This window comes from Mauremys mutica, chromosome 19 (genome assembly GCF_020497125.1).
Source record: "Mauremys mutica isolate MM-2020 ecotype Southern chromosome 19, ASM2049712v1, whole genome shotgun sequence".
NCBI lineage: Eukaryota > Metazoa > Chordata > Testudines > Geoemydidae > Mauremys > Mauremys mutica.
The window spans coordinates 20583986-20597158 of NC_059090.1; the positions used below are offsets into that span (position 1 = coordinate 20583986).

The 13173-nt window shown below is 37.6% G+C and overlaps 1 protein-coding gene across 9 annotated transcripts in view; it reads left to right on the forward strand.

Moving 5' to 3' along the window:
* The window catches only part of BCAS3 (BCAS3 microtubule associated cell migration factor), a 482555-nt gene that overhangs the window by 79348 nt on the left and 390034 nt on the right, over window positions 1-13173 (forward strand). The window lies entirely within an intron of this gene.

Genomic DNA, 13173 nt, shown 5'->3' on the forward strand with positions numbered 1-13173 from the left:
TGTCAATTTTTTTGACTGTTCATTGTCTGTAGTCCCAGATCTGTTTTTCCATTATTATTAATATTTTTATTGTGGTAGCACCTAAAGGTTAACGAGGTCAGGACCACATTGTGCTAGGAATGGGTGCACACAGCTGTTGCTACCTACTGAATTAGTAACTTAGACTGTTGACTCAAGCTTGGAGAAGTTGTTTGCTACTGACATTTGTTTCCTGATATTGCTGGTGTCTTTTATGCCATTTTTAATTATAGTCCTTGATGGCTGATCCTAACTGATAAGGTACACCCCAGACACAGGGATGCTTCTGGAGAGAGATCTTCTGACACTGATATCTGTACTAGAGTAATTCATAGTGCAGTTGGAAAGACAGGATATTTCTCCTGATGTGGTTCCTGATTTCTCTGTGGAGTTTGCTAAAAATGGTACATGGTACACTTGGCCTGAAGACTGAGCATATCATGTATGTAACATTAAACCGTGTTTAGTCCCAGAAGTGTAATGTAATCTCTCCAAACTGTTGATGAAGAGTGCTTGTGTTTGTTCACTAGGATGGCCTCTTCAAATAATTGTTTACTGATGTTTCCAGCATCTGATTGGATCATAATTACACTACTGATGATGATGTTCTGTGTTTAAAAGGAATGCCTTAAAGGACTCTTGGAATTCAGATGGAAAAAAATGCTTCCTTTTAAGTACTCATATAACAAAAAAAAATCTCACTTCTCTTTATTAAAATATATCCAGATATTAGAACTGTTTCTTATTACTTTGAGGAAAAGTACCATTATGCAGTAATATTAAAGTTGCCAATAGGTGTCAGTTTCTCCCTACACGATGGACATAACAGGTTCCTAGCATTCACTAAATAGAACTTCATGGAAACAGGCTTTGAATTAAGGCTTTTGTTGTTGTTCCTTTTTATACCTTATAGAATCAAGGTACAGATTTAGCTTTATTTTGTACAGGGTTCAAAAATTAAAACTTTCCACTAGGTATTTTGGTAATTTCCTCTTCATTTTTTTAAAAAAAATCAAGTTCTGATTATTCTCAAGAGAAAACAGGAGTTGATGAAAATTTGTTTCCAAAAGTTAATTGACTGGTTGTATTAAACTACAGAAAAGTACTCCACGGTATTCAGCACAGGAGTATCTCTATTCCTGATGTCGAAAAATAATGCAGCTGACAACAAAGACTGTTATGTAATATTAAACCAAAACACTGATTTATTGAAAAGTGCCTGAGAAAGTAAAGTTTTGTTTCTAGAAAGAAAAAACAAAACAGCCTTTCTCTTATATAGGCTCCTACTACCCCCAGCCCCCTGTCTTGATTTTTCACATTTGCTGTCTGGTTACCCTATGTATGTGCCTACAGTATATACACACCTAATTACACGCTTACATTATGGTTTCTTTCTGTTGAACTTGAATTTTTAAAACCATGACACTATTTTTAATAAAAGGTAAGCTGGGATGGGGATTTTGGTTATCCATTTTAAACCTACTGAATAAATAAGCTATTATACCTTGCTGCTCTGCTCAAAACGAGAAATGTGATTATCTAGATTATTTAGTGTAGCTTGTAGCTGTGTTGGTCCTAGGATGTTAGCGAGACAAAGTGGGTGAGGTAATATCTTTTGTTGGACCAACTTCTGCTTGTCTCTCTCACCAACCGAAGTTGGTCCAATAAAAGATATTACCTCACCCAAATTGTCTCCAATAACTGAATTACTCGTTCATTAAGAATATGTGTGGTAGCAATTTGTAATATTTTAGCTTAAATTATGTTAAAAAACTATAAATTATTTGGAAATGGCAAATGTTCCTAAGCGATTGGATTCCCTAAACATTACTTTAATTTTCACTGCATTTTCAATACCGGAGTAGCCAATCATGAAGAGCGAGATAAAAATACAGCTTTTGTGAATGTTTACTGAGCTACTGGAAATCAAAATTTTTTAAATCTCAGTACAAAAAGGATTTTTTTCCAAATGGTAATTAGTTTATAATACTCCATACATTTTAGCTCTTAACGTGAGATTCATAACATTTTTCACATTCTCTGTTCTAGCTGAATGGACCTTTTTGGTGCTGTGCTATTTCTTTATATACCGCAAGTTGCACTGAGAACTCTGAAATGGGACTTAGAAGCTCTTTTCTCTTAATAGTGAATATGCTTATTACAGCAGATATAGTGTCTTGCCATGTTTTAAGGCCACAGAACAGTTTTAGTTATAATCTTCAGTTTTCACATGCACTCAAGTCCCAAAACATTTTTGGGGCTGACGCTTTTGGCAGTTAGGTTCTAACTCCCTTTGAAATTCAGTTGACATTAGGTGTCATTTTTGTCTCTGAAAACCTACTCCTTGGTTTGTACCCAGAACTTTGTTTTTTAGAAAGTTTGATCAAAATCTTTTTAGCCATTTTTGAGTTTAGGAAAGGGAAGAGAAATGCTTTCCCTTTCAGAAAATATCTAAACCACACTGTTAAATAAAAGGCAGCAAAAAACATGGCTAAAATTTTGGAACTTGCTATGGAGAAAGTCCACAATGAGGACTAGCACCTTGGTTGGTTTTGGGGAGAAAATAAACATGTATTATTAGAAAATCACTAATGGGAATACACAGTGGGTGTTTAAGAACATAATGAAGCCCTGCCTCCTTTTGAACATGACTGGACATTAATCAATGAAGGCTGAGTTAAGGATAACCTACTGCTAGGGTAATTTGGATGAGCGAGATTCACGTTGAAAAGCACACTGCATAATCATTTACCAAAAAGACAAGTGTTTACCCCAAACAGGAAGAAAGTCTGCTGTAACATCAAGGACAGAAGTAAGTCATTGGTGTGGGGGAAAAAATTGTATGTCTAGTCATTTTAGGGTTTCCCTGCAGTTTCACCGTATACTATCATATTTTATACAGTCTACGTTTTGCTTTTAAAATAACATGTTTCTGACCCCAATTCTGAGCAGTGCCTTTTTGTGTCACTGGCCTCCGCACCCCACTGATATACCTCTACACTGGGGGCTGGTGGAACGAGGACAGTGTAGGGCTGCCTAGAGAATCGCTCTTTACTATGCAAACTCCTAGAAAAGAGATCCAGCTGTGTCCAGGCTCCTTTATGCTGAAGGAGAGGAGGTATAAAGGGGCTAGAACACAGACCCGAATCAGAACTATTCCCTGTCTGTCTGAAGTTGCTGCTGTCGTAATGTCAACCAATAAAAATTGCCTCCAGCTCAACAACAGCAGCTGCAAATGTGGGAAATCACCCACTGAAATGCTAAGCAGAAGCAAAATGCATCATCCTTTTTTTTTTTTAATTGATTTTTTAAAAATTAAATGCAGAACATACCATAAAGATCATAGTGTCAGGAATTTAGAAGTTAAGGTTCTACAAGCTATGTTAATGCAGCTGTGTTGCATATATGTGGTATGCCTGTTGTGGTTCAATATATAGCTTACTATATTGTTGTAATCAATGTCCCATAGAATAGTCAGGATCTGCAACACGGTCATGTTCATGTGGCTGTTGGAACATTAGCTTCTGCATTTCCTGACTTTTTTGGGAGGCTAACTGTGCCATTTTAACATTGCATTAATATAGGATTTAGTTAGATGAAAATGTAATGATTGAATTGAGTGGAAGAGAGACAACCCATTTTACTTTAGGCTTTCATAATAAATACTGATTTTACAGGTGCCCCCATCTCTGTGTGTCAGTTTAAGTTAGGTGTTTAAACTCACATGGAAAATATATTGTGGATAATCATGGAAAGATAACTTGAACTTCCATATTCAGTATATACAATAATCTACACTGTGAGAGGTATTCCTACTTCTACATCTGTTAGCTAAGTAAAGGCACACTCTCAATTTGCAAAGAATTCATGTCTGTAACTTTTCCTATGGCATTCCACTCTCCACTGTGCCTACATTTGCAGGCAAGTCAGCTTCATCAAGAGAAGGCCTGCATCATGGAACGGGGAAAAAAAAAAAAAAAGAATGAATCCAAGGATGTCTGCATGTTCACTGTTTTTGGAGTATTTCCTTGTAGCCCAGCTCATTGAACTCATTTGGCACTTGCATTGAAAATTTGTTCCTTTTGCTAGGTGTGAATGCTGAGGTGCAGATTTTAGATCATTGGACTTGTACTCTGGTACAAATCAGTTTCGCTTCAGAGCCTTTCTCTTTGAATATTACATGTGACTGCAGGATGAAAAACTGGCATTCAGAATAACGTGCAAGCTTTTATTGGTCTTTCTAACGAGTAAATGTGAAATAACTGTACTTCATTGATTTGTATGCCATCAGTGCTCCTGCGACTTCCCCTCCAAAAATGCTTACTTAGAAACTAACATCGATGATTACAAACATGGCTTTATGGATGCTTTACTCTCAGTAAAGAACCTCCTCCCTCCCCCTGAAAAGAGATGAGCATAACATCATACATGTGGCATCATCTTTGCGTCCAGTAACTGGTGCCTGCTCAGTCTCTCTTGCCCTTCCACTCCTCATATTGATATATTCACAATCCATTATTCTCCAGAGATGAAGACAGTTATTGCAGCCATTATCTGGCACCACATTTCTATTGATGCTGTCCAGCTAGCCCCTTAAGAGGTAATTTTCCAAAGAGTTCAGCCAGTGTGCTTCATAGCCCATAAAAGCCAGGAAGATTTTTGTGTAACCGTGGGGCTAAAATTGTACAATATATACCTTTCTATCCCGCTAATAGAATAAACATGGAGAGTCAGCAATTGATATTCTAACCTGTGAATTTGTGGGTTGTATTTTTTGTTGTAGGTATTCATGTTCAAGAAACTGTGTATTGGTTTCAGCCTGCCAGAGGCCAGGTCACCTAGGCTTCTTTTGTGAATTTGGTAGAATTCCTCTTCACTGATGAGCAAATGGGAAGCAGCCTCTTTGCTAAAAAACAGGAATGTTAGATGTCTCCTGAAATAATTAAACATTTAAAGGAGTTAAAACCAGTACTTTTTGGAAGAGTGACTCTTGTGCATTTCTTGCTTTCCTTTCACTTCTGAATCAAAATTGGCAGAGATTGCTACTTCTGATTGTCTGATCTGGTGGAATGGTTATCGTGTATGGCACAAATCCAGACTGCAACAAACCACCTTATAATTTCCTTCTTCAGAATGCTCTACTCTTACTCCGTTTTCTTTGAACATCTAGAAATGCTTCCACCATATCACCTGTTGGCACATTGCTTAAGCATTGGTATGTAGACTCAACAAACAGTTTAAACTTGAGCATTATTAAAAATCTTTCTGTTGGTTGGCTACCTGTACTTATGGCAGCAGGAAAACTTTGGTCTGGGTTAAGAGATCTGAGTTTCAAGTGAGCAGAAAGTTCTAGGCTCAGAATTTATTTCTTGAGCATTAAAGAGCATATACTTTTCCTGTGACAAGTCCACAGGATGTTAGTAGTAGTTCTTCTATTTTCACATCTATAAACAAGTATACAAGATAGCTTTGTCTCAACGGTGTCTGCATTACATGAGAAATGCTTAAAAGCAATAGGGTGATTAAAGCTGGAGGATGGTTTACAAGGGATCTTATGCTGCATCTGGGAATCTGAGCTATCCTACCACCAAGATAATTATTCCACTTTTTTTTAGAAGGCCTGTAGGACGTGCTGCAAGAATTACAGAGACTTAATCTTCCATCAGCGTTAGTCCGTTTATAAGATAGCACAGTGAAGTATAGATACAGTTGGGAAAAAACTTGCATAAAGACAAAAGGACAGTTTGTAAATCCAGGTTTATCAGCTAAACTGACTGTTCTTGGCAAATTTAAAAGTAATGTGTATAAGACCAGGTGCTGTTATACTGCTATCCCAGACATTGGAATACAAAATATGAAACCTAAAAACAATAGCATCTTACTCACAGTGGCATGCTCATGAACTGCAACCAACAAAATTAAATTATACATCCCCTCAAATTGCCTGGGGAAAAAAAAAGGGCATAACCAAGCTTTAAATCTGGTATAGTGTTCTGAAGGCTGCCAAATTTGTGCTCTGGTGGAAGTAGCGTGTATAGCAAACGTTAAAAGCCAGGGTCCTCTATGGTAAAAACTCTTTTGACACTTGTCCTGAAGAGCTCGACTCCAGGGACCAACAGCAAAATAATCTTAAGAGCTGTGATGGAATTCAAGGGAAGAGGAGATCTCTCTGTGAGTTGGGTAGTTCAAAATGACTACAATTCTGATCCTCCAGTGAGCTTGACATTGGTGGACTCTGCGCCCCTGCAGGCTCGGGGGTCTGTCCACACAAAGGTCATTGTAGTATTGGCAAAAACAACGAGGAGTCCTTGTGGCACCTTAGAGACTAACAAATTGATTTGGGCATAAGCTTTCATGGGCTAAAACCCACTTCTAGTCTCTAAAGTGCCACAAGGACTCCTTGTTGTTTTTGCTGATACAAACTAACACGGCTACCACTCTGAAATTGTAATATTGGTGTAAATGTGAGAATAACACACACTGGCTGAGAATGGGAAAGAAGAGGGCATATCTAGCAGTGATGGATGTACTCCTTCGTCTTCTTTCTGGGCTTATATTTTGATAGTGATAGTTAGAAAGCCGTAGATGCTGAGCATGGTTTCACAGTGAGGGGTGTCCTGCCTGCTTGCTCTTTTGCTTGACTGTACGGGTGATATTTAAACAGAAGGAAGTGTAAGAACAATAGATGATCTCAGTAAAGTATGTGACAGTATGAAAGTAATAACATTTATATAGGGCCTTTCATCTAGAAGGATCCCAAAGGAATTTCTAAACAATATTGCTTTATAAAAAATATAAACAAATAGATTTGGTTTGCCTGATGATGCTAAAAAAAACTCTAAACAAACAAGGAATATTAGATAAAACAACTTATATGATTTGTTTTCCTTGGAATAAACAATGCTCCTGCAACAACAGTATCATTATCTATTATTTACTTTCTCTCCCCTTCTACGCTCTCTGTTTACCTCAGTCTATTGTAATTTAGTCTTTTATCTGGCCAGTTTAGGTTGCACAGTTCTTTAAGAAAGCAATCTTGTAATTTTATATGATTGTGAAGTGCTACATATGCTGTAGGACGCTAGAAAAATTAATACATTGATATAAATAATATAGAATATATAAAGATGCTTAAATAACTGAAATGCAGTCACTTCTAGAGTGGATTATTGTAGCTAGCTATTTAATAGTGCACAGCAATGCTACTTAACAGCTTTTGGTGTTGGAAAAGGAGCATACCTTGTATAATTGCTACAAGACAAATATTTTCAGGTAATAGAATTGTTCGTTTTGGAATTTGGCCAGGGAATCCGGTTTAAAAGCCCTGTTCTTGAAAAAGTGCCTAGATATCTTTAATGCCCCCAAGAAACCAGAATACCTATATTCAGAAACCTATATTCCTGGTAGAAGAGTGCTCTCTAGCAAAATAGATACAAAGGGATGTATGCCACTTCCTAAATCACAAGCAAATTTTCTGCCACATGTAAATTATCCTCGGAGGTCTCCTGTGCATGTACTGACCAGCCTTGACCCTGGTTATCTTATCAGCTCTGACTTGATCTTAACCCAATGTCATATGGCAGTGTCAAGTCCAAACAAATGCAGTTCGATTCACAGTTTGGGATTAGAGACTGACTGATGCTGTATAGGGAACCTTTTTAGTAGTACTAGTCATACTCCTATGTTGTATAAAGACTAAGACAAAGGGGTAGCCTGAAATGAAATTGTCCAGTGCCAGTATGAAATCCTCACTCTTATGAGGATATAAATCATGGAACATCCATTAAAAGGAGGAAGAATGTCTGTTATAATCATTATTTGAGGAGAATCCTTGCTATTAATAACAAAGGGGGAGGGAGAAAGAGGGAAGGGGGAAATCAGAGAGAACCTGGGAAAGGAAGGCAGTAAACGTTATGAGTAAGAGGAGATTTTTATAGTATGGTCACATAAAAAGGATTGGTGAGGGCAACTCACTGAAGAGGCTTTCATTGGAAACCAGAAACCAGGGCTAGAGGCGGAGACAAAAGACACAGACTGATAGATGTCATTACCAGACATTTTTAGAGACTATAAAATGGATGTAGATATGGAGTCCCTAGAGTATACTATAAAAGACAGAACATACCCAGGGTGTCTTGAGATAACCCTGTGGGCTCAGTTTGAAGGAAAACTATGATGTTGACATGGACAATTCCGTTCTTTTTCTCTTAAAGTTTTATTCTGTTGCACATAAATCTGAAACAGTTTTAACAGCATATCCACTTACATTGCATGTAGAAAGGAGACAGAAGGGCACATACCCTTTCTCTGTACATGGAGCCATACTTAATTGTCAAAGTGCCATTTGTTTTTTATAAAAAGTACTAACTAAAAATAAGTGGTTGTGGCCATTAGAAATGTCTGATCTTCTAAAGACAATTAAACTTGTGTTCCAATTTTTGTTTAAATCCAAAGGCTGCTGTGATAGAGCTCTATTCAGCACTCTTGGCTCAGTGATTTTGGTAAGAGTTTGGTATGAGTAGGAAGTTGCTGAAGAGGAAACAAAATAAGGTATTACAGGCTTAATTACAATAAGCCCTTGACCGTGAGGGAAAATTGGCATTGGAATATTGCCCCGCCAAATATGTACAAGAATTTTTCAATGCAGTGTTGTTCCTCTTGTTACCAAGATGTGCATGCTCAAAAGGAGCGAGGCTCCTAACACTTGTTGATTTCAAGAGGCAAGGTGGGTGAGGTAATATCTTTTATTGGACCAACTTGTGTTGGTGAGAGAGACACTCCTTCTCCCTCTATTTCCTTTTCCCACTACCTATTATGGAAAAGTCCTTGACCTTAACAGAAAATGATCTCTGCTGTAGAATTAAGAAAGTATGAATGGCCATACTGGGTCAGACTAAGGGTCCATCTAGCCTAGTTACCTGTCTTCTGACAGTGGCTGGCGCCAGGTGCGTCAGAGGGAATAAACAAAACCACAATTATCGAATGATCCATCAGCTGTTGTCCAGTCCCAGCGTCTGGCAATCAAAGGGTTAGGGACATCCGGAGCATGGGGTTGTGTCCCTGACCACCTTGGCTAATAGCCATTGATGGACCTATCGTCCACGAACTTATCTAATTATTTATTGAACCCAGTTATACTTTTGTCCTTCACAACATCCTGGCAATGAGTTCCACAAGTTGACTGTGTGTTATGTGAAGAAGTATGGTACTTCTTTATGTTTGTTTTAAACCCGCTGCCTATTAATTTAATTGGGTAACCCTCTGGTTCCTGTGTTGTGTGAAAGGGTAAATAACACTTCTCTGTTCACTTTTTACACAGCATTTGATTTTAGAATAATAGAAATTTAGGACTGGAGGGGACCTCAATAGATCATCTAGTCCAGTCCCTTGCACTTCTTATAGACCACATTTTATAGACCTCTATCTTATCCGCCCTTAGCCATCCTTTTTCTAAGCTGAAAAGTCCCAGTCTTTTTAATCTCTCCTGATATGGAAGCTGTTCCATACCTCTAGTCATTTTTGTTGCTCTTCTCTGTATTTTTACCAATTCTAATATCTCTCTCTTCAGATGGGGAACTAGAACTGCACACAGTATTCAAGGTGTGGAGCGTGCCATGATGATATTTTCTGTCTTTTTATCTATCCCTTTCCAAATGGTACCTGCCATGCAGTTAGCTTTTTTAACTGCTGCTGCACATTTTATAGGATGATTCAAGCTTTAAGAGTAAGTCTGGAAAGCCCGATTGGTTTAATTCCTGTTATATTCTATATGACTTACTTCAGAATGGCCCCGTTTCCCCACTCACTGATTGTTTAAAAGCTGAATGGGTGAAGAGGTGGATTTTGCTCTTTCTCCTCTGACCACCCTCCCTCTATTCATGCTACTGAAACTAGAAAAGGAGCTTTTAAAATACATTTAAGTAAAGGGGAAAGTTCTTTCTGGGAATGGAGGAGCTTAGCTTTCTTCAGGAGCAGAAAGCAGCAGGGCGCTGGAGTGGGAGTTTATGGGTTGCCATCATGAGAAGAAGAGGTGACCACATGTATTGTGCGTATATGGATATGAGACTCTGAATGCTAGTAGTCCTATAAGAGTTCAGGGTTTTGCATAGCACAGGGCTGTTGAGAAATAATACAACTCATACCCCTTTCCTTCTCATCACTCAATGTGCAGGGATTTCATAATTGCTTAGAGGTTTACAGAACTGTATTGGTTTAATCAGCATTCTTGTACTATGGCTGAGATCATTCCATTTCCAGTAAAATCAACTGTACAAATTCAGTGTAACAGTAAGAAGACTAAAACCAGCTTTGAACTAAATGATCACAAACTGTGTGCTTATTTTGAACGTATATTTTAAAATAAGGCAGTTCAGTAATAAAAAAACAACAACTTTGCATGTATATAGCCCTTTTTGCTGAAGACCTTTCTGAGCATTAACGAATTTGGCCTTTCTTACCATTGTGAGGTAGGTTAGTATTATTCCCATTTTGCCGATGGGAAGAATGAGACACAGAGAGATTAGGTGATTTGTCAAAGTTAGCACAGGAAATCTGCAGCACAGCTGAGAATAGAGCCCTACTTCTAAATCGAGAGTTTTAAAATCTCAGTTCGAGTCTTTTGCCTTTACCACAAACTGCAAACTCATTTATTTTCTGTGTGTGTTAATTTAAGTAGAGAGAGTAATTGTGTATTTTATAAATATTTAAATTAGCCTCTACTATGTGCTCACCTTTGATATTGGGGAGAGAGGGGGGATGGTTACACTTCCCAGTAAAGCCTCTTATAAGACGTAGTGTTGCTAAGTACTTATATGATTTGCTGTACTTTTGGAAGGGCTTTCCCTTAGTGATCGTCTCTTGGATGACCTCTCGATACCTTCATTGAAACTTGGAAACTTTGGTCTTCTTGACAGTTCGCACTGCTTTCTCATTATGTTCATTTTCATTGTAAACATGAAAGAACTGCTGTCGTTATTGCTTAGAATGGATTTTTCTTTGGTTGTTTTGAAGTTCAGTAGAAGTAGAAGTTAATCTTTAAGAGAGTCATGCTTATAATGATTGGATAGCAAAGCCTGACAGGTCACGCTGTTTGTCTTTACATTTGCCGAGTAGATGATGTTCTGCTGACTCCAGCTGTAAGTGTTTTTTTGGATAGCAGAAAAACAATTTTGCTTTTCTTCCCATAAAATATAACCCTTTGTTTATTCTTATGGGGCAGGAAGATTCCAAAACACAGAGTCACAAAGAAAAGTGAACAGTATTGCGTTCTTTTTTTTTTACAGTCTTTTTTTCTTAATTGAGAGAAGAGAGTTTAGTACTGAGTTGAATTGCTGACTTCAGCGGAGGTCATTATTGGAACTAATTTGCAAGTAGATTTGTATTAAGTTGAGCAAACCTATAGTGTACTGCCTGTAACATAATGATACAGTTAATAAAAACACCTGTTACTAGAGATACTCTTAATTTTCTGTGTAGACTCATTTCAACCGAAGGAATGAAGCTTTTTATGTTTCCTTGCTGTCTTCAGTTCATTCAAATGATCAGTAACAGCTTTCCCCCCCCCCAAAAGGGAACTTGTCTTTAAATTGCTTTCTTTTTGCCAGGTTTATGTGTTTTTCGCTATCCGTTAATATCAGTTTCATTATCAGATTAATATCAGTTTGTTCTTTGGTATCTACCCCAGAGTAGTTGTGGGGATTGGGAAGCACAGGAGTCTGATTACAAAACAAAGATGTCTGAGACAAATTTTAACACTTAACATCTTTTCGTGGATATCTGATGTACGGAGAGTGGGGGAGGAATTCATAGGACCTGCATGTCTTTACTGAACCAGATAGCAGTTGTACAAGCTGAAGCTGAGGTCAGCATTAAGTCCTTACTGGTTTACAGCAATAATGTCATCGGAAGAACACATTTGTATTTACAACCTTAAGAAGGATTTTTGCATTCTTTCCTTAAGAGGCTCTGGCTGCCCACATTGGATGCACTTTCAGAGTGCAATAACAATTGTGGCATCTTACTCCCTGCTTTCATTTTCCTTCCTGAGATCAAGAAGGTGAAAAGGCATCTTACAAAATGCTTGCTTGGTTTTGCTTTCGTGGCTTGAGATGGGTTTAGTGGGATGAATTGCTGCTATTTCTGTTACCATGGCTTCATGACCTTTGAAATGGCTTATTATGATTTTTTGAATTTTATAGTACTCCCACCTCTACTCCGAAAAATAGATATTGGGCGTGATTTAACGCACGCAGCATGACGAGTCTAATATCCACTTCTACATGTGTCCAGAAAGAAGTATCTTCAAATACATATTTGAGTCTCTCTCATAAATACATACATATGTATGTATGTATGTATGTAAGGGAGATTTTAAAATCTCGCGTTTTGTATATAATAATTATATATTAAAATAAGTTTAATTGGTGTGTGCTAATAAATTGTATTAAATCTCTTTCAGCACTGCACAGTGTAGAAAATAATGCCATAGGAAAATGTGTTGCCTTTGTCCTCACTAAAAATGCTGGCCAAGTGGCTGTTCAAGAATCAAATGATAAAGGTCTACAGCTAGTATGAGAGAGAATGGTATACTAGGATCATTCTTATCTGTAGTCCCCGTCAACCTTAGACAAGGAATAGATTTACTTGTTCTTATTGTAGTTAACTGATCAGTATACAAGAATTTGACCCATGAAATAAATGGGTCAAATAGAAGTGTAGCTATATTTAGCTTTCTCTTTGTATGTCACTTCTCCACTGTACTGTAACGCACTATGTTCTGCAAGTCCTTCCATTCCTTTTTGTTGCTAAAGGTGTGTACTAGTCTAAAATGCTGGTTAACTGACCCCAGTCTACCCTTTATGATTTGGATTAACCAAAACTCCAGTAAATGACAGAGGCATAGATAAACATTTTAAATGCATTGTTTTATTTACCTTTTATCTTGGTCAACCAATAAGCAAGAAATACTCTAAATTGATCTTCCTGTGAATGATCTTCAGGAAGATAATTGAGGAAAATATGCATGGTTAATCCTTTGATAGGATCCAGGCTTTATACACTGCCTATGATATTTCTTGTTAAAATTATTTGTAGTTTTCATATTTTGTACACCTCCCCCCAAGATAGTTAACATGAATAATTTTCCCTTAGCCAGCC